The following is an 18,589-nucleotide window of genomic DNA, read 5'->3' as shown; positions in this document are numbered from 1 at the left end:
TCTTTGCAAGGATTATAGCTAGGAGACTCAAACCGGTGATGAACACGGTTACAGCCCCGCCACAAACGAGTGTCGGTATAGGCCGCAACATTCACGACACCTTGTGTGACTATCGCGACGTCATAGCGGTAGCTGCCGCCTGTCGCATTCCGTGCGCATTGGTTGCTCTCGACTTTGACAAAGCATTCGACCGTGTGAACCATGAGTATTTATTGCAAACCATGCAGACGATGAACTTCCCCCACCGTTTCCTCACCATCATCGCACGACTGCTGCGCCACTCCCAGTCCACGATTTTGCTCAACGGGCGATCAGTGGGGCCGATAACTATTGAAAGTTCGGTCAGACAGGGCTGTACCTATGTCGATGGCGCTGTTTGCTATCGCCATCGAGCCGCTATTAACAGCGCTGACCTCACACCTCCAGGGTGTCCTGATGTATGGTCACAAGTTCGTATGCCGCGCCTACGCGGATGATGTGGCCTTTCTTGTGCGAACCACGTCTGAGATACGGACGGCGATGGACATAGTAGAGCAATATAGGAAGGCGGCGGGGGCTCAGTTGAATGTAATGAAGTCCGGTGTCCTGAACATCGGTCGCGGATTGAAGGCCCCTATTCCTGGACAGATCAAGGTGATCACGGTCATGAAGTGCTTGGGAGTGAAATTTACTCGTGACATCCGACGCACGATTGCAATCAATTACAAAGATTTGCTAAATACGGTGCGCGCGAGCATACGTCAACATACCCTCAGGTCGCTGGACGAAATACAACGCGTGGCCTTGGTGAACATTCATCTCGTCTCTAAAGTTAACTATGTGGCACGCGTACTTCCGCTACCCCTCCCGATGGCAAGCAGATTGTTAGCTGCCTTCGGCCACTTCGTCAGCCGCGGCCACATTTTCAAAGTCAAGTATTCTACGTTGACTCTACCGACGGCGTCAGGTGGTCTCAACCTCATCGACGTCTATACGAAGACACGGGCCCTGTACGTCAGTTCTACATTTAGCAGATGGAAGAATTCGCCCAATAGTATCACCAATTTTCTATTGAACGAAATAAAGCCGGCTAATCTTGACGCGCCTGTGGATGTTCATCACATACCAGACGACCTTCATCATATCAAGCAATTTTTGCTTGACTATAGCTACATCCGCCTGGGAATGCCTGAGGAACAGATCGTCACAGTGCGAGCAGTGTACAAATATTTGCTCACGACGCACGCCCGAAACAGTATTGAAGTTAAGTACCCCGAGGCAGTCTGGCCACGTGTATGGAGAAGTGTTCATCATCCACATTTGCCAACGGGAGTGAGAGCATTGTGGTATTACGTGGTCAATAGGAAACTTCCCACGACTTCCCGCTTACATTCGATACATTTGGCTGATACTTCCCTTTGTGCAACCTGTAACGTGCAAGATACTGATGAACACACATTCGTATGCGGTACGGCGCATGACATCTGGAAAGCGGTTAGAAACCTCTTGGCATTTCTACAACGCACGTCCCCACAAGCCATCACCCTTAAGAGTCTACTTCTACCGGACGATGACCTCTACCCTACCACGAAACGAAATGCCGTAACCTGGCTGAAAGGACACGCAATCTACTATATTATTACAAACTCAGAACGTAGTATTGGAGACTTTTCGACATATTTAAAAACACAGCACGATGGACTTCGCAAACTTCCACATTATAAACAGGAATACGCAAATTTTCTCATCAAAGCGATCATGGATCCCCCACAGAATTGGCGGGTGTAAAGCTAAGAGTAGACAAGACAGGACAGTAAAGAGAAGAGACCACACGATGAAACAGGACGAACTCGCAACGGAGTGAACACATTGCAACCCGAGAAGCCGACCTTACAGTTTTCCGACATAAGAGGGCCACTAAGGTACGGTTGCCAAAGGTAATTTGAGAAAAATCACGAACAAACACAATGCCGATGGAGGCGGCACATACAGAGGATTTCTTCTCGGAGATGGCCTTCATGAGTCGAAGCCACGCATCCCTTTTGTTTTCATTTACTTTATGTTATACCATTTCCACAAAAAAAAAAAAAAAAAAAAAAAAAAAAAAAAAAAAAAAAAAAAAAAAAAAAAAAAAACACTAATAAATTTAAAGCGTAGAAGCTAGCCGACGAAGGCAGAAAAGGTGAGCGATTGGATGGGCTATGTGGGGAGAAGGGAGGCCCAAAAAAAAAAAAAAAAAAAAACAAAAAATAAAAAAAATAAAAAAAAAAAAGTGGTTAAGGCGTAAAAAAAAAAAAAAAAAATATGGATAAGGCGTCGGACTTTGGATCCGAAGATTGCAGGTTCGAATCCTGTCACGGTCGACTTTTTCCAGTTCTGCAAAAGATGCATGCTGTTTTACTGTGTTGTTTGAGTACTACAAAACTAGTTGAAAGTTGCTCCTGCCCGCTTCCTGGCTGCAAACCGGCGTCTACCTGAAGCACAAGCAAGACAAGGGGGTTCTGTAGCGAAATTTTCGGCACTGTGCCGATCAGGAGAGTTTTTGTTGGAACTACTGCGTCTGATTCAGGACCCAAGAGCTACGCCACAGGCGTCTGCGCACAGTCGAGCATGTGTGTTGAATAACGGTGCTGATAGCCACGTATCATTTCAAGTAGATTTGATTCCTTTCGGAGACAATTTTTCATTGAATAGGATTGTAGCTCGTTTGTGGCAGCAGGAAACAAGCTGTAGTGAAAAGGGCCTTCCATAGATGGTCGCAGGTCCCATAAGTATTGTATGGCTCGTAACGCGTTGTGTGGAGCCCGGCTAGCTCAGTCGGTAGAGCATGAGACTCTTAATCTCAGGGTCGTGGGTTCGAGCCCCACGCTGGGCGGCGCAAAATTTTGTGTCTACGCGCATGCAACCTGCGCCCCTCTCGTGAGCCTTGCGTAATAAACGTAACGGGTTATGACGATGCCTAGCTTCGTATGAATATCAGAGGAATGGTTTTTGAAGCTGAAAGTAACTCTGAAATGAAATAAATGTGTTGTTTTGAAATTTTAGGTGTACATCGATATCGTGTGAGATGTGTAGGAAAGGAGCAGCTGTGCTAACTAAATACAAATAATGGTCGCTAATGCGGTGCGTTTCCAGCTGAAGGGCTCCGATTCACTACTCCATTAGAATAAAGTACCCGAAAACTGCACTAGGCGGCGCCTCCTTAGCTCAGTGGCAGAGCGCTGGTCTAGTAAACCAGAGGTCGTGAGTTCGATCCTCACAGGAGGCAAACGAATTTTGTAACAGCCCCTTCTACCGTAGCCCTTTCGAAAAAAGCGGTCAAGAATAAAAAAAATTATGAATGGGTGCGGTATTTAAGAAATTCTCTCGCAAATGAAAAGTGCGAAAGGTGCTATTAAAGTAGGCACCAGAAACTGCTGCTTTTGGCAGTCTCTGGAGAATGCCGACGTGAAATACTTAGTTCTTGTGAAGTAATTTCTACCCCTGGTAGAGACCCTCGCGGCTGTCGTCGTCGTCGGCGCCGCCGCCGCTTTGGTAATAGCGGCAACTCGCCATTGTATGACATATGGTGAGGTACCTTCTGCAACCGACTGAGATGGCAGTAAGCGATTGAAGCTGATTTGCAACCTCTTGTTTGATGAGCGTCATAAGGGCTTGAATGTAACTTGCGATGGGACACAGCAAGAAGTAGCGTCGCATTTTTAGTACTGAAATAGGAGATGGAGAATTGCGTCAAAGATGGGAAATTCATTCCGGCAAGCGCACAAATGGCGAAAATGAGGTGTGTGTGGGTAAGCACATTGCGCCAGTGACCGTGTGGCCTAATGGATAAGGCGTCGGACTTTGGATCCGAAGATTGCAGGTTCGAATCCTGTCACGGTCGACTTTTTCCAGTTCTGCAAAAGATGCATGCTGTTTTACTGTGTTGTTTGAGTACTACAAAACTAGTTGAAAGTTGCTCCTGCCCGCTTCCTGGCTGCAAACCGGCGTCTACCTGAAGCACAAGCAAGACAAGGGGGTTCTGTAGCGAAATTTTCGGCACTGTGCCGATCAGGAGAGTTTTTGTTGGAACTACTGCGTCTGATTCAGGACCCAAGAGCTACGCCACAGGCGTCTGCGCACAGTCGAGCATGTGTGTTGAATAACGGTGCTGATAGCCACGTATCATTTCAAGTAGATTTGATTCCTTTCGGAGACAATTTTTCATTGAATAGGATTGTAGCTCGTTTGTGGCAGCAGGAAACAAGCTGTAGTGAAAAGGGCCTTCCATAGATGGTCGCAGGTCCCATAAGTATTGTATGGCTCGTAACGCGTTGTGTGGAGCCCGGCTAGCTCAGTCGGTAGAGCATGAGACTCTTAATCTCAGGGTCGTGGGTTCGAGCCCCACGCTGGGCGGCGCAAAATTTTGTGTCTACGCGCATGCAACCTGCGCCCCTCTCGTGAGCCTTGCGCAATAAACGTAATAGGTTATGACGATGCCTAGCTTCGTATGAATATCAGAGGAATGGTTTTTGAAGCTGAAAGTAACTCTGAAATGAAATAAATGTGTTGTTTTGGAATTTTAGGTGTACATCGATATCGTGTGAGATGTGTAGGAAAGGAGCAGCTGTGCTAACTAAATACAAATAATGGTCGCTAATGCGGTGCGTTTCCAGCTGAAGGGCTCCGATTCACTACTCCATTAGAATAAAGTACCCGAAAAGTGCACTAGGCGGCGCCTCCTTAACTCAGTGGCAGAGCGCTGTTCTAGTAAACCAGAGGTCGTGAGTTCGATCCTCACAGGAGGCAAACGAATTTTGTAACAGCCCCTTCTACCGTAGCCCTTTCGAAAAAAGCGGTCAAGAATAAAAAAAATTATGAATGGGTGCGGTATTTAAGAAATTCTCTCGCAAATGAAAAGTGCGAAAGGTGCTATTAAAGTAGGCACCAGAAACTGCTGCTTGTGGCAGTCTCTGGAGAATGCCGACGTGAAATACTTAGTTCTTGTGAAGTAATTTCTACCCCTGGTAGAGACCCTCGCGGCTGTCGTCGTCGTCGGCGCCGCCGCCGCTTTGGTAATAGCGGCAACTCGCCATTGTATGACATATGGTGAGGTACCTTCTGCAACCGACTGAGATGGCAGTAAGCGATTGAAGCTGATTTGCAACCTCTTGTTTGATGAGCGTCATAAGGGCTTGAATGTAACTTGCGATGGGACACAGCAAGAAGTAGCGTCGCATTTTTAGTACTGAAATTGGAGATGGAGAATTGCGTCAAAGATGGGAAATTCATTCCGGCAAGCGCACAAATGGCGAAAATGAGGTGTGTGTGGGTAAGCACATTGCGCCAGTGACCGTGTGGCCTAATGGATAAGGCGTCGGACTTTGGATCCGAAGATTGCAGGTTCGAATCCTGTCACGGTCGACTTTCTCCAGTTCTGCAAAAGATGCATGCTGTTTTACTGTGTTGTTTGAGTACTACAAAACTAGTTGAAAGTTGCTCCTGCCCGCTTCCTGGCTGCAAACCGGCGTCTACCTGAAGCACAAGCAAGACAAGGGGGTTCTGTAGCGAAATTTTCGGCACTGTGCCGATCAGGAGAGTTTTTGTTGGAACTACTGCGTCTGATTCAGGACCCAAGAGCTACGCCACAGGCGTCTGCGCACAGTCGAGCATGTGTGTTGAATAACGGTGCTGATAGCCACGTATCATTTCAAGTAGATTTGATTCCTTTCGGAGACAATTTTTCATTGAATAGGATTGTAGCTCGTTTGTGGCAGCAGGAAACAAGCTGTAGTGAAAAGGGCCTTCCATAGATGGTCGCAGGTCCCATAAGTATTGTATGGCTCGTAACGCGTTGTGTGGAGCCCGGCTAGCTCAGTCGGTAGAGCATGAGACTCTTAATCTCAGGGTCGTGGGTTCGAGCCCCACGCTGGGCGGCGCAAAATTTTGTGTCTACGCGCATGCAACCTGCGCCCCTCTCGTGAGCCTTGCGCAATAAACGTAATAGGTTATGACGATGCCTAGCTTCGTATGAATATCAGAGGAATGGTTTTTGAAGCTGAAAGTAACTCTGAAATGAAATAAATGTGTTGTTTTGGAATTTTAGGTGTACATCGATATCGTGTGAGATGTGTAGGAAAGGAGCAGCTGTGCTAACTAAATACAAATAATGGTCGCTAATGCGGTGCGTTTCCAGCTGAAGGGCTCCGATTCACTACTCCATTAGAATAAAGTACCCGAAAAGTGCACTAGGCGGCGCCTCCTTAACTCAGTGGCAGAGCGCTGTTCTAGTAAACCAGAGGTCGTGAGTTCGATCCTCACAGGAGGCAAACGAATTTTGTAACAGCCCCTTCTACCGTAGCCCTTTCGAAAAAAGCGGTCAAGAATAAAAAAAATTATGAATGGGTGCGGTATTTAAGAAATTCTCTCGCAAATGAAAAGTGCGAAAGGTGCTATTAAAGTAGGCACCAGAAACTGCTGCTTGTGGCAGTCTCTGGAGAATGCCGACGTGAAATACTTAGTTCTTGTGAAGTAATTTCTACCCCTGGTAGAGACCCTCGCGGCTGTCGTCGTCGTCGGCGCCGCCGCCGCTTTGGTAATAGCGGCAACTCGCCATTGTATGACATATGGTGAGGTACCTTCTGCAACCGACTGAGATGGCAGTAAGCGATTGAAGCTGATTTGCAACCTCTTGTTTGATGAGCGTCATAAGGGCTTGAATGTAACTTGCGATGGGACACAGCAAGAAGTAGCGTCGCATTTTTAGTACTGAAATTGGAGATGGAGAATTGCGTCAAAGATGGGAAATTCATTCCGGCAAGCGCACAAATGGCGAAAATGAGGTGTGTGTGGGTAAGCACATTGCGCCAGTGACCGTGTGGCCTAATGGATAAGGCGTCGGACTTTGGATCCGAAGATTGCAGGTTCGAATCCTGTCACGGTCGACTTTCTCCAGTTCTGCAAAAGATGCATGCTGTTTTACTGTGTTGTTTGAGTACTACAAAACTAGTTGAAAGTTGCTCCTGCCCGCTTCCTGGCTGCAAACCGGCGTCTACCTGAAGCACAAGCAAGACAAGGGGGTTCTGTAGCGAAATTTTCGGCACTGTGCCGATCAGGAGAGTTTTTGTTGGAACTACTGCGTCTGATTCAGGACCCAAGAGCTACGCCACAGGCGTCTGCGCACAGTCGAGCATGTGTGTTGAATAACGGTGCTGATAGCCACGTATCATTTCAAGTAGATTTGATTCCTTTCGGAGACAATTTTTCATTGAATAGGATTGTAGCTCGTTTGTGGCAGCAGGAAACAAGCTGTAGTGAAAAGGGCCTTCCATAGATGGTCGCAGGTCCCATAAGTATTGTATGGCTCGTAACGCGTTGTGTGGAGCCCGGCTAGCTCAGTCGGTAGAGCATGAGACTCTTAATCTCAGGGTCGTGGGTTCGAGCCCCACGCTGGGCGGCGCAAAATTTTGTGTCTACGCGCATGCAACCTGCGCCCCTCTCGTGAGCCTTGCGTAATAAACGTAACGGGTTATGACGATGCCTAGCTTCGTATGAATATCAGAGGAATGGTTTTTGAAGCTGAAAGTAACTCTGAAATGAAATAAATGTGTTGTTTTGAAATTTTAGGTGTACATCGATATCGTGTGAGATGTGTAGGAAAGGAGCAGCTGTGCTAACTAAATACAAATAATGGTCGCTAATGCGGTGCGTTTCCAGCTGAAGGGCTCCGATTCACTACTCCATTAGAATAAAGTACCCGAAAAGTGCACTAGGCGGCGCCTCCTTAGCTCAGTGGCAGAGCGCTGGTCTAGTAAACCAGAGGTCGTGAGTTCGATCCTCACAGGAGGCAAACGAATTTTGTAACAGCCCTTTCTACCGTAGCCCTTTCGAAAAAAGCGGTCAAGAATAAAAAAAATTATGAATGGGTGCGGTATTTAAGAATTTCTCTCGCAAATGAAAAGTGCGAAAGGTGCTATTAAAGTAGGCACCAGAAACTGCTGCTTGTGGCAGTCTCTGGAGAATGCCGACGTGAAATACTTAGTTCTTGTGAAGTAATTTCTACCCCTGGTAGAGACCCTCGCGGCTGTCGTCGTCGTCGGCGCCGCCGCCGCTTTGGTAATAGCGGCAACTCGCCATTGTATGACATATGGTGAGGTACCTTCTGCAACCGACTGAGATGGCAGTAAGCGATTGAAGCTGATTTGCAACCTCTTGTTTGATGAGCGTCATAAGGGCTTGAATGTAACTTGCGATGGGACACAGCAAGAAGTAGCGTCGCATTTTTAGTACTGAAATTGGAGATGGAGAATTGCGTCAAAGATGGGAAATTCATTCCGGCAAGCGCACAAATGGCGAAAATGAGGTGTGTGTGGGTAAGCACATTGCGCCAGTGACCGTGTGGCCTAATGGATAAGGCGTCGGACTTTGGATCCGAAGATTGCAGGTTCGAATCCTGTCACGGTCGACTTTTTCCAGTTCTGCAAAAGATGCATGCTGTTTTACTGTGTTGTTTGAGTACTACAAAACTAGTTGAAAGTTGTTCCTGCCCGCTTCCTGGCTGCAAACCGGCGTCTACCTGAAGCACAAGCAAGACAAGGGGGTTCTGTAGCGAAATTTTCGGCACTGTGCCGATCAGGAGAGTTTTTGTTGGAACTACTGCGTCTGATTCAAGACCCAAGATCTACGCCACAGGCGTCTGCGCACAGTCGAGCATGTGTGTTGAATAACGGTGCTGATAGCCACGTATCATTTCAAGTAGATTTGATTCCTTTCGGAGACAATTTTTCATTGAATAGGATTGTAGCTCGTTTGTGGCAGCAGGAAACAAGCTGTAGTGAAAAGGGCCTTCCATAGATGGTCGCAGGTCCCATAAGTATTGTATGGCTCGTAATGCGTTGTGTGGAGCCCGGCTAGCTCAGTCGGTAGAGCATGAGACTCTTAATCTCAGGGTCGTGGGTTCGAGCCCCACGCTGGGCGGCGCAAAATTTTGTGTCTACGCGCATGCAACCTGCGCCCCTCTCGTGAGCCTGGCGCAATAAACGTAATAGGTTATGACGATGCCTAGCTTCGTATGAATATCAGAGGAATGGTTTTTGAAGCTGAAAGTAACTCTGAAATGAAATAAATGTGTTGTTTTGGAATTTTAGGTGTACATCGATATCGTGTGAGATGTGTAGGAAAGGAGCAGCTGTGCTAACTAAATACAAATAATGGTCGCTAATGCGGTGCGTTTCCAGCTGAAGGGCTCCGATTCACTACTCCATTAGAATAAAGTACCCGAAAAGTGCACTAGGCGGCGCCTCCTTAACTCAGTGGCAGAGCGCTGTTCTAGTAAACCAGAGGTCGTGAGTTCGATCCTCACAGGAGGCAAACGAATTTTGTAACAGCCCCTTCTACCGTAGCCCTTTCGAAAAAAGCGGTCAAGAATAAAAAAAATTATGAATGGGTGCGGTATTTAAGAAATTCTCTCGCAAATGAAAAGTGCGAAAGGTGCTATTAAAGTAGGCACCAGAAACTGCTGCTTGTGGCAGTCTCTGGAGAATGCCGACGTGAAATACTTAGTTCTTGTGAAGTAATTTCTACCCCTGGTAGAGACCCTCGCGGCTGTCGTCGTCGTCGGCGCCGCCGCCGCTTTGGTAATAGCGGCAACTCGCCATTGTATGACATATGGTGAGGTACCTTCTGCAACCGACTGAGATGGCAGTAAGCGATTGAAGCTGATTTGCAACCTCTTGTTTGATCAGCGTCATAAGGGCTTGAATGTAACTTGCGATGGGACACAGCAAGAAGTAGCGTCGCATTTTTAGTACTGAAATTGGAGATGGAGAATTGCGTCAAAGATGGGAAATTCATTCCGGCAAGCGCACAAATGGCGAAAATGAGGTGTGTGTGGGTAAGCACATTGCGCCAGTGACCGTGTGGCCTAATGGATAAGGCGTCGGACTTTGGATCCGAAGATTGCAGGTTCGAATCCTGTCACGGTCGACTTTTTCCAGTTCTGCAAAAGATGCATGCTGTTTTACTGTGTTGTTTGAGTACTACAAAACTAGTTGAAAGTTGTTCCTGCCCGCTTCCTGGCTGCAAACCGGCGTCTACCTGAAGCACAAGCAAGACAAGGGGGTTCTGTAGCGAAATTTTCGGCACTGTGCCGATCAGGAGAGTTTTTGTTGGAACTACTGCGTCTGATTCAAGACCCAAGATCTACGCCACAGGCGTCTGCGCACAGTCGAGCATGTGTGTTGAATAACGGTGCTGATAGCCACGTATCATTTCAAGTAGATTTGATTCCTTTCGGAGACAATTTTTCATTGAATAGGATTGTAGCTCGTTTGTGGCAGCAGGAAACAAGCTGTAGTGAAAAGGGCCTTCCATAGATGGTCGCAGGTCCCATAAGTATTGTATGGCTCGTAATGCGTTGTGTGGAGCCCGGCTAGCTCAGTCGGTAGAGCATGAGACTCTTAATCTCAGGGTCGTGGGTTCGAGCCCCACGCTGGGCGGCGCAAAATTTTGTGTCTACGCGCATGCAACCTGCGCCCCTCTCGTGAGCCTGGCGCAATAAACGTAATAGGTTATGACGATGCCTAGCTTCGTATGAATATCAGAGGAATGGTTTTTGAAGCTGAAAGTAACTCTGAAATGAAATAAATGTGTTGTTTTGGAATTTTAGGTGTACATCGATATCGTGTGAGATGTGTAGGAAAGGAGCAGCTGTGCTAACTAAATACAAATAATGGTCGCTAATGCGGTGCGTTTCCAGCTGAAGGGCTCCGATTCACTACTCCATTAGAATAAAGTACCCGAAAAGTGCACTAGGCGGCGCCTCCTTAGCTCAGTGGCAGAGCGCTGTTCTAGTAAACCAGAGGTCGTGAGTTCGATCCTCACAGGAGGCAAACGAATTTTGTAACAGCCCCTTCTACCGTAGGCCTTTCGAAAAAAGCGGTCAAGAATAAAAAAAATTATGAATGGGTGCGGTATTTAAGAAATTCTCTCGCAAATGAAAAGTGCGAAAGGTGCTATTAAAGTAGGCACCAGAAACTGCTGCTTTTGGCAGTCTCTGGAGAATGCCGACGTGAAATACTTAGTTCTTGTGAAGTAATTTCTACCCCTGGTAGAGACCCTCGCGGCTGTCGTCGTCGTCGTCGTCGTCGGCGCCGCCGCCGCTTTGGTAATAGCGGCAACTCGCCATTGTATGACATATGGTGAGGTACCTTCTGCAACCGACTGAGATGGCAGTAAGCGATTGAAGCTGATTTGCAACCTCTTGTTTGATCAGCGTCATAAGGGCTTGAATGTAACTTGCGATGGGACACAGCAAGAAGTAGCGTCGCATTTTTAGTACTGAAATTGGAGATGGAGAATTGCGTCAAAGATGGGAAATTCATTCCGGCAAGCGCACAAATGGCGAAAATGAGGTGTGTGTGGGTAAGCACATTGCGCCAGTGGCCGTGTGGCCTAATGGATAAGGCGTCGGACTTTGGATCCGAAGATTGCAGGTTCGAATCCTGTCACGGTCGACTTTTTCCAGTTCTGCAAAAGATGCATGCTGTTTTACTGTGTTGTTTGAGTACTACAAAACTAGTTGAAAGTTGCTCCTGCCCGCTTCCTGGCTGCAAACCGGCGTCTACCTGAAGCACAAGCAAGACAAGGGGGTTCTGTAGCGAAATTTTCGGCACTGTGCCGATCAGGAGAGTTTTTGTTGGAACTACTGCGTCTGATTCAGGACCCAAGAGCTACGCCACAGGCGTCTGCGCACAGTCGAGCATGTGTGTTGAATAACGGTGCTGATAGCCACGTATCATTTCAAGTAGATTTGATTCCTTTCGGAGACAATTTTTCATTGAATAGGATTGTAGCTCGTTTGTGGCAGCAGGAAACAAGCTGTAGTGAAAAGGGCCTTCCATAGATGGTCGCAGGTCCCATAAGTATTGTATGGCTCGTAACGCGTTCTGTGGAGCCCGGCTAGCTCAGTCGGTAGAGCATGAGACTCTTAATCTCAGGGTCGTGGGTTCGAGCCCCACGCTGGGCGGCGCAAAATTTTGTGTCTACGCGCATGCAACCTGCGCCCCTCTCGTGAGCCTTGCGTAATAAACGTAACGGGTTATGACGATGCCTAGCTTCGTATGAATATCAGAGGAATGGTTTTTGAAGCTGAAAGTAACTCTGAAATGAAATAAATGTGTTGTTTTGAAATTTTAGGTGTACATCGATATCGTGTGAGATGTGTAGGAAAGGAGCAGCTGTGCTAACTAAATACAAATAATGGTCGCTAATGCGGTGCGTTTCCAGCTGAAGGGCTCCGATTCACTACTCCATTAGAATAAAGTACCCGAAAAGTGCACTAGGCGGCGCCTCCTTAGCTCAGTGGCAGAGCGCTGGTCTAGTAAACCAGAGGTCGTGAGTTCGATCCTCACAGGAGGCAAACGAATTTTGTAACAGCCCTTTCTACCGTAGCCCTTTCGAAAAAAGCGGTCAAGAATAAAAAAAATTATGAATGGGTGCGGTATTTAAGAATTTCTCTCGCAAATGAAAAGTGCGAAAGGTGCTATTAAAGTAGGCACCAGAAACTGCTGCTTGTGGCAGTCTCTGGAGAATGCCGACGTGAAATACTTAGTTCTTGTGAAGTAATTTCTACCCCTGGTAGAGACCCTCGCGGCTGTCGTCGTCGTCGGCGCCGCCGCCGCTTTGGTAATAGCGGCAACTCGCCATTGTATGACATATGGTGAGGTACCTTCTGCAACCGACTGAGATGGCAGTAAGCGATTGAAGCTGATTTGCAACCTCTTGTTTGATGAGCGTCATAAGGGCTTGAATGTAACTTGCGATGGGACACAGCAAGAAGTAGCGTCGCATTTTTAGTACTGAAATTGGAGATGGAGAATTGCGTCAAAGATGGGAAATTCATTCCGGCAAGCGCACAAATGGCGAAAATGAGGTGTGTGTGGGTAAGCACATTGCGCCAGTGACCGTGTGGCCTAATGGATAAGGCGTCGGACTTTGGATCCGAAGATTGCAGGTTCGAATCCTGTCACGGTCGACTTTTTCCAGTTCTGCAAAAGATGCATGCTGTTTTACTGTGTTGTTTGAGTACTACAAAACTAGTTGAAGGTTGTTCCTGCCCGCTTCCTGGCTGCAAACCGGCGTCTACCTGAAGCACAAGCAAGACAAGGGGGTTCTGTAGCGAAATTTTCGGCACTGTGCCGATCAGGAGAGTTTTTGTTGGAACTACTGCGTCTGATTCAAGACCCAAGATCTACGCCACAGGCGTCTGCGCACAGTCGAGCATGTGTGTTGAATAACGGTGCTGATAGCCACGTATCATTTCAAGTAGATTTGATTCCTTTCGGAGACAATTTTTCATTGAATAGGATTGTAGCTCGTTTGTGGCAGCAGGAAACAAGCTGTAGTGAAAAGGGCCTTCCATAGATGGTCGCAGGTCCCATAAGTATTGTATGGCTCGTAATGCGTTGTGTGGAGCCCGGCTAGCTCAGTCGGTAGAGCATGAGACTCTTAATCTCAGGGTCGTGGGTTCGAGCCCCACGCTGGGCGGCGCAAAATTTTGTGTCTACGCGCATGCAACCTCTGCCCCTCTCGTGAGCCTTGCGCAATAAACGTAATAGGTTATGACGATGCCTAGCTTCGTATGAATATCAGAGGAATGGTTTTTGAAGCTGAAAGTAACTCTGAAATGAAATTAATGTGTTGTTTTGGAATTTTAGGTGTACATCGATATCGTGTGAGATGTGTAGGAAAGGAGCAGCTGTGCTAACTAAATACAAATAATGGTCGCTAATGCGGTGCGTTTCCAGCTGAAGGGCTCCGATTCACTACTCCATTAGAATAAAGTACCCGAAAAGTGCACTAGGCGGCGCCTCCTTAGCTCAGTGGCAGAGCGCTGTTCTAGTAAACCAGAGGTCGTGAGTTCGATCCTCACAGGAGGCAAACGAATTTTGTAACAGCCCCTTCTACCGTAGGCCTTTCGAAAAAAGCGGTCAAGAATAAAAAAAATTATGAATGGGTGCGGTATTTAAGAAATTCTCTCGCAAATGAAAAGTGCGAAAGGTGCTATTAAAGTAGGCACCAGAAACTGCTGCTTTTGGCAGTCTCTGGAGAATGCCGACGTGAAATACTTAGTTCTTGTGAAGTAATTTCTACCCCTGGTAGAGACCCTCGCGGCTGTCGTCGTCGTCGTCGGCGCCGCCGCCGCTTTGGTAATAGCGGCAACTCGCCATTGTATGACATATGGTGAGGTACCTTCTGCAACCGACTGAGATGGCAGTAAGCGATTGAAGCTGATTTGCATCCTCTTGTTTGATCAGCGTCATAAGGGCTTGAATGTAACTTGCGATGGGACACAGCAAGAAGTAGCGTCGCATTTTTAGTACTGAAATTGGAGATGGAGAATTGCGTCAAAGATGGGAAATTCATTCCGGCAAGCGCACAAATGGCGAAAATGAGGTGTGTGTGGGTAAGCACATTGCGACAGTGACCGTGTGGCGTAATGGATAAGGCGTCGGACTTTGGATCCGAAGATTGCAGGTTCGAATCCATTCACGGTCGACTTTTTCCATTTCTGCAAAAGATGCATGCTGTTTTACTGTGTTGTTTGAGTACTACAAAACTAGTTGAAAGTTGCTCCTGCCCGCTTCCTGGCTGCAAACCGGCGTCTACCTGAAGCACAAGCAAGACAAGTGGGTTCTGTAGCGAAATTTTCGGCACTGTGCCGATCAGGAGAGTTTTTGTTGGAACTACTGCGTCTGATTCAGGACCCAAGAGCTACGCCACAGGCGTCTGCGCACAGTCGAGCATGTGTGTTGAATAACGGTGCTGATAGCCACGTATCATTTCAAGTAGATTTGATTCCTTTCGGAGACAATTTTTCATTGAATAGGATTGTAGCTCGTTTGTGGCAGCAGGAAACAAGCTGTAGTGAAAAGGGCCTTCCATAGATGGTCGCAGGTCCCATAAGTATTGTATGGCTCGTAATGCGTTGTGTGGAGCCCGGCTAACTTAGTCGGTAGAGCATGAGACTCTTAATCTCAGGGTCGTGGGTTCGAGCCCCACGCTGGGCGGCGCAAAATTTTGAGTCTACGCGCATGCAACCTGCGCCCCTCTCGTGAGCCTTGCGTAATAAACGTAACGGGTTACGACGATGCCTAGCTTCGTATGAATATCAGAGAAATGGTTTTTGAAGCTGAAAGTAACTCTGAAATGAAATAAATGTGTTGTTTTGGAATTTTAGGTGTACATCGATATCGTGTGAGATGTGTAGGAAAGGAGCAGCTGTGCTAACTAAATACAAATAATGGTCGCTAATGCGGTGCGTTTCCAGCTGAAGGGCTCCGATTCACTACTCCATTAGAATAAAGTACCCGAAAAGTGCACTAGGCGGCGCCTCCTTAACTCAGTGGCAGAGCGCTGTTCTAGTAAACCAGAGGTCGTGAGTTCGATCCTCACAGGAGGCAAACGAATTTTGTAACAGCCCCTTCTACCGTAGGCCTTTCGAAAAAAGCGGTCAAGAATAAAAAAAATTATGAATGGGTGCGGTATTTAAGAAATTCTCTCGCAAATGAAAAGTGCGAAAGGTGCTATTAAAGTAGGCACCAGAAACTGCTGCTTTTGGCAGTCTCTGGAGAATGCCGACGTGAAATACTTAGTTCTTGTGAAGTAATTTCTACCCCTGGTAGAGACCCTCGCGGCTGTCGTCGTCGTCGGCGCCGCCGCCGCTTTGGTAATAGCGGCAACTCGCCATTGTATGACATATGGTGAGGTACCTTCTGCAACCGACTGAGATGGCAGTAAGCGATTGAAGCTGATTTGCAACCTCTTGTTTGATGAGCGTCATAAGGGCTTGAATGTAACTTGCGATGGGACACAGCAAGAAGTAGCGTCGCATTTTTAGTACTGAAATTGGAGATGGAGAATTGCGTCAAAGATGGGAAATTCATTCCGGCAAGCGCCCAAATGGCGAAAATGAGGTGTGTGTGGGTAAGCACATTGCGCCAGTGACCGTGTGGCCTAATGGATAAGGCGTCGGACTTTGGATCCGAAGATTGCAGGTTCGAATCCTGTCACGGTCGACTTTTTCCAGTTCTGCAAAAGATGCATGCTGTTTTACTGTGTTGTTTGAGTACTACAAAACTAGTTGAAAGTTGCTCCTGCCCGCTTCCTGGCTGCAAACCGGCGTCTACCTGAAGCACAAGCAAGACAAGGGGGTTCTGTAGCGAAATTTTCGGCACTGTGCCGATCAGGAGAGTTTTTGTTGGAACTACTGCGTCTGATTCAGGACCCAAGAGCTACGCCACAGGCGTCTGCGCACAGTCGAGCATGTGTGTTGAATAACGGTGCTGATAGCCACGTATCATTTCAAGTAGATTTGATTCCTTTCGGAGACAATTTTTCATTGAATAGGATTGTAGCTCGTTTGTGGCAGCAGGAAACAAGCTGTAGTGAAAAGGGCCTTCCATAGATGGTCGCAGGTCCCATAAGTATTGTATGGCTCGTAACGCGTTGTGTGGAGCCCGGCTAGCTCAGTCGGTAGAGCATGAGACTCTTAATCTCAGGGTCGTGGGTTCGAGCCCCACGCTGGGCGGCGCAAAATTTTGTGTCTACGCGCATGCAACCTGCGCCCCTCTCGTGAGCCTTGCGTAATAAACGTAACGGGTTACGACGATGCCTAGCTTCGTATGAATATCAGAGAAATGGTTTTTGAAGCTGAAAGTAACTCTGAAATGAAATAAATGTGTTGTTTTGGAATTTTAGGTGTACATCGATATCGTGTGAGATGTGTAGGAAAGGAGCAGCTGTGCTAACTAAATACAAATAATGGTCGCTAATGCGGTGCGTTTCCAGCTGAAGGGCTCCGATTCACTACTCCATTAGAATAAAGTACCCGAAAAGTGCACTAGGCGGCGCCTCCTTAGCTCAGTGGCAGAGCGCTGTTCTAGTAAACCAGAGGTCGTGAGTTCGATCCTCACAGGAGGCAAACGAATTTTGTAACAGCCCCTTCTACCGTAGGCCTTTCGAAAAAAGCGGTCAAGAATAAAAAAAATTATGAATGGGTGCGGTATTTAAGAAATTCTCTCGCAAATGAAAAGTGCGAAAGGTGCTATTAAAGTAGGCACCAGAAACTGCTGCTTTTGGCAGTCTCTGGAGAATGCCGACGTGAAATACTTAGTTCTTGTGAAGTAATTTCTACCCCTGGTAGAGACCCTCGCGGCTGTCGTCGTCGTCGGCGCCGCCGCCGCTTTGGTAATAGCGGCAACTCGCCATTGTATGACATATGGTGAGGTACCTTCTGCAACCGACTGAGATGGCAGTAAGCGATTGAAGCTGATTTGCAACCTCTTGTTTGATGAGCGTCATAAGGGCTTGAATGTAACTTGCGATGGGACACAGCAAGAAGTAGCGTCGCATTTTTAGTACTGAAATTGGAGATGGAGAATTGCGTCAAAGATGGGAAATTCATTCCGGCAAGCGCCCAAATGGCGAAAATGAGGTGTGTGTGGGTAAGCACATTGCGCCAGTGACCGTGTGGCCTAATGGATAAGGCGTCGGACTTTGGATCCGAAGATTGCAGGTTCGAATCCTGTCACGGTCGACTTTTTCCAGTTCTGCAAAAGATGCATGCTGTTTTACTGTGTTGTTTGAGTACTACAAAACTAGTTGAAAGTTGCTCCTGCCCGCTTCCTGGCTGCAAACCGGCGTCTACCTGAAGCACAAGCAAGACAAGGGGGTTCTGTAGCGAAATTTTCGGCACTGTGCCGACCAGGAGAGTTTTTGTTGGAACTACTGCGTCTGATTCAGGACCCAAGAGCTACGCCACAGGCGTCTGCGCACAGTCGAGCATGTGTGTTGAATAACGGTGCTGATAGCCACGTATCATTTCAAGTAGATTTGATTCCTTTCGGAGACAATTTTTCATTGAATAGGATTGTAGCTCGTTTGTGGCAGCAGGAAACAAGCTGTAGTGAAAAGGGCCTTCCATAGATGGTCGCAGGTCCCATAAGTATTGTATGGCTCGTAACGCGTTGTGTGGAGCCCGGCTAGCTCAGTCGGTAGAGCATGAGACTCTTAATCTCAGGGTCGTGGGTTCGAGCCCCACGCTGGGCGGCGCAAAATTTTGTGTCTACGCGCATGCAACCTGCGCCCCTCTCGTGAGCCTTGCGCAATAAACGTAATAGGTTATGACGATGCCTAGCTTCGTATGAATATCAGAGGAATGGTTTTTGAAGCTGAAAGTAACTCTGAAATGAAATAAATGTGTTGTTTTGGAATTTTAGGTGTACATCGATATCGTGTGAGATGTGTAGGAAAGGAGCAGCTGTGCTAACTAAATACAAATAATGGTCGCTAATGCGGTGCGTTTCCAGCTGAAGGGCTCCGATTCACTACTCCATTAGAATAAAGTACCCGAAAAGTGCACTAGGCGGCGCCTCCTTAGCTCAGTGGCAGAGCGCTGTTCTAGTAAACCAGAGGTCGTGAGTTCGATCCTCACAGGAGGCAAACGAATTTTGTAACAGCCCCTTCTACCGTAGGCCTTTCGAAAAAAGCGGTCAAGAATAAAAAAAATTATGAATGGGTGCGGTATTTAAGAAATTCTCTCGCAAATGAAAAGTGCGAAAGGTGCTATTAA

The 18,589-nt window shown here is 47.3% G+C and overlaps 31 non-coding genes across 31 annotated transcripts; all 31 read left to right on the top strand.

Annotated features, from left to right (window-relative positions):
* Positions 1-2,781: 2,781 nt before the first annotated feature.
* Positions 2,782-2,854, top strand: Trnak-cuu (transfer RNA lysine (anticodon CUU)). Its single transcript has one exon. It is a non-coding gene; the product is annotated as a tRNA-Lys (tRNA).
* A 321-nt stretch (positions 2,855-3,175) lies between these two features.
* Trnat-agu (transfer RNA threonine (anticodon AGU)) lies at positions 3,176-3,247 on the top strand. The gene has a single exon. It is a non-coding gene; the product is annotated as a tRNA-Thr (tRNA).
* A 542-nt stretch (positions 3,248-3,789) lies between these two features.
* On the top strand, positions 3,790-3,862 carry Trnaq-uug (transfer RNA glutamine (anticodon UUG)). Its single transcript has one exon. It is a non-coding gene; the product is annotated as a tRNA-Gln (tRNA).
* A 439-nt stretch (positions 3,863-4,301) lies between these two features.
* Trnak-cuu (transfer RNA lysine (anticodon CUU)) lies at positions 4,302-4,374 on the top strand. The gene has a single exon. It is a non-coding gene; the product is annotated as a tRNA-Lys (tRNA).
* Positions 4,375-4,695: 321 nt separating this feature from the next.
* Positions 4,696-4,767, top strand: Trnat-agu (transfer RNA threonine (anticodon AGU)). Its single transcript has one exon. It is a non-coding gene; the product is annotated as a tRNA-Thr (tRNA).
* A 542-nt stretch (positions 4,768-5,309) lies between these two features.
* On the top strand, positions 5,310-5,382 carry Trnaq-uug (transfer RNA glutamine (anticodon UUG)). The gene has a single exon. It is a non-coding gene; the product is annotated as a tRNA-Gln (tRNA).
* Positions 5,383-5,821: 439 nt separating this feature from the next.
* Positions 5,822-5,894, top strand: Trnak-cuu (transfer RNA lysine (anticodon CUU)). Its single transcript has one exon. It is a non-coding gene; the product is annotated as a tRNA-Lys (tRNA).
* Positions 5,895-6,215: 321 nt separating this feature from the next.
* On the top strand, positions 6,216-6,287 carry Trnat-agu (transfer RNA threonine (anticodon AGU)). The gene has a single exon. It is a non-coding gene; the product is annotated as a tRNA-Thr (tRNA).
* A 542-nt stretch (positions 6,288-6,829) lies between these two features.
* Positions 6,830-6,902, top strand: Trnaq-uug (transfer RNA glutamine (anticodon UUG)). Its single transcript has one exon. It is a non-coding gene; the product is annotated as a tRNA-Gln (tRNA).
* Positions 6,903-7,341: 439 nt separating this feature from the next.
* Trnak-cuu (transfer RNA lysine (anticodon CUU)) lies at positions 7,342-7,414 on the top strand. Its single transcript has one exon. It is a non-coding gene; the product is annotated as a tRNA-Lys (tRNA).
* Positions 7,415-7,735: 321 nt separating this feature from the next.
* Trnat-agu (transfer RNA threonine (anticodon AGU)) lies at positions 7,736-7,807 on the top strand. The gene has a single exon. It is a non-coding gene; the product is annotated as a tRNA-Thr (tRNA).
* Positions 7,808-8,349: 542 nt separating this feature from the next.
* Positions 8,350-8,422, top strand: Trnaq-uug (transfer RNA glutamine (anticodon UUG)). The gene has a single exon. It is a non-coding gene; the product is annotated as a tRNA-Gln (tRNA).
* A 439-nt stretch (positions 8,423-8,861) lies between these two features.
* Positions 8,862-8,934, top strand: Trnak-cuu (transfer RNA lysine (anticodon CUU)). Its single transcript has one exon. It is a non-coding gene; the product is annotated as a tRNA-Lys (tRNA).
* A 321-nt stretch (positions 8,935-9,255) lies between these two features.
* On the top strand, positions 9,256-9,327 carry Trnat-agu (transfer RNA threonine (anticodon AGU)). Its single transcript has one exon. It is a non-coding gene; the product is annotated as a tRNA-Thr (tRNA).
* Positions 9,328-9,869: 542 nt separating this feature from the next.
* Trnaq-uug (transfer RNA glutamine (anticodon UUG)) lies at positions 9,870-9,942 on the top strand. The gene has a single exon. It is a non-coding gene; the product is annotated as a tRNA-Gln (tRNA).
* A 439-nt stretch (positions 9,943-10,381) lies between these two features.
* On the top strand, positions 10,382-10,454 carry Trnak-cuu (transfer RNA lysine (anticodon CUU)). Its single transcript has one exon. It is a non-coding gene; the product is annotated as a tRNA-Lys (tRNA).
* A 321-nt stretch (positions 10,455-10,775) lies between these two features.
* Trnat-agu (transfer RNA threonine (anticodon AGU)) lies at positions 10,776-10,847 on the top strand. Its single transcript has one exon. It is a non-coding gene; the product is annotated as a tRNA-Thr (tRNA).
* Positions 10,848-11,398: 551 nt separating this feature from the next.
* On the top strand, positions 11,399-11,471 carry Trnaq-uug (transfer RNA glutamine (anticodon UUG)). Its single transcript has one exon. It is a non-coding gene; the product is annotated as a tRNA-Gln (tRNA).
* Positions 11,472-11,910: 439 nt separating this feature from the next.
* Positions 11,911-11,983, top strand: Trnak-cuu (transfer RNA lysine (anticodon CUU)). The gene has a single exon. It is a non-coding gene; the product is annotated as a tRNA-Lys (tRNA).
* A 321-nt stretch (positions 11,984-12,304) lies between these two features.
* Trnat-agu (transfer RNA threonine (anticodon AGU)) lies at positions 12,305-12,376 on the top strand. The gene has a single exon. It is a non-coding gene; the product is annotated as a tRNA-Thr (tRNA).
* Positions 12,377-12,918: 542 nt separating this feature from the next.
* Positions 12,919-12,991, top strand: Trnaq-uug (transfer RNA glutamine (anticodon UUG)). The gene has a single exon. It is a non-coding gene; the product is annotated as a tRNA-Gln (tRNA).
* Positions 12,992-13,430: 439 nt separating this feature from the next.
* Trnak-cuu (transfer RNA lysine (anticodon CUU)) lies at positions 13,431-13,503 on the top strand. The gene has a single exon. It is a non-coding gene; the product is annotated as a tRNA-Lys (tRNA).
* A 321-nt stretch (positions 13,504-13,824) lies between these two features.
* Positions 13,825-13,896, top strand: Trnat-agu (transfer RNA threonine (anticodon AGU)). Its single transcript has one exon. It is a non-coding gene; the product is annotated as a tRNA-Thr (tRNA).
* A 1,057-nt stretch (positions 13,897-14,953) lies between these two features.
* On the top strand, positions 14,954-15,026 carry Trnak-cuu (transfer RNA lysine (anticodon CUU)). Its single transcript has one exon. It is a non-coding gene; the product is annotated as a tRNA-Lys (tRNA).
* A 321-nt stretch (positions 15,027-15,347) lies between these two features.
* Positions 15,348-15,419, top strand: Trnat-agu (transfer RNA threonine (anticodon AGU)). Its single transcript has one exon. It is a non-coding gene; the product is annotated as a tRNA-Thr (tRNA).
* A 542-nt stretch (positions 15,420-15,961) lies between these two features.
* Trnaq-uug (transfer RNA glutamine (anticodon UUG)) lies at positions 15,962-16,034 on the top strand. Its single transcript has one exon. It is a non-coding gene; the product is annotated as a tRNA-Gln (tRNA).
* A 439-nt stretch (positions 16,035-16,473) lies between these two features.
* On the top strand, positions 16,474-16,546 carry Trnak-cuu (transfer RNA lysine (anticodon CUU)). Its single transcript has one exon. It is a non-coding gene; the product is annotated as a tRNA-Lys (tRNA).
* Positions 16,547-16,867: 321 nt separating this feature from the next.
* Positions 16,868-16,939, top strand: Trnat-agu (transfer RNA threonine (anticodon AGU)). The gene has a single exon. It is a non-coding gene; the product is annotated as a tRNA-Thr (tRNA).
* A 542-nt stretch (positions 16,940-17,481) lies between these two features.
* On the top strand, positions 17,482-17,554 carry Trnaq-uug (transfer RNA glutamine (anticodon UUG)). Its single transcript has one exon. It is a non-coding gene; the product is annotated as a tRNA-Gln (tRNA).
* A 439-nt stretch (positions 17,555-17,993) lies between these two features.
* On the top strand, positions 17,994-18,066 carry Trnak-cuu (transfer RNA lysine (anticodon CUU)). The gene has a single exon. It is a non-coding gene; the product is annotated as a tRNA-Lys (tRNA).
* Positions 18,067-18,387: 321 nt separating this feature from the next.
* Trnat-agu (transfer RNA threonine (anticodon AGU)) lies at positions 18,388-18,459 on the top strand. Its single transcript has one exon. It is a non-coding gene; the product is annotated as a tRNA-Thr (tRNA).
* Positions 18,460-18,589: the final 130 nt, after the last annotated feature.

The sequence above is a fragment of the Schistocerca serialis genome, chromosome 7, assembly GCF_023864345.2.
Source record: "Schistocerca serialis cubense isolate TAMUIC-IGC-003099 chromosome 7, iqSchSeri2.2, whole genome shotgun sequence".
Classification (NCBI taxonomy): domain Eukaryota; kingdom Metazoa; phylum Arthropoda; class Insecta; order Orthoptera; family Acrididae; genus Schistocerca; species Schistocerca serialis.
This window is presented reverse-complemented; position numbering and strand designations above follow the sequence as displayed.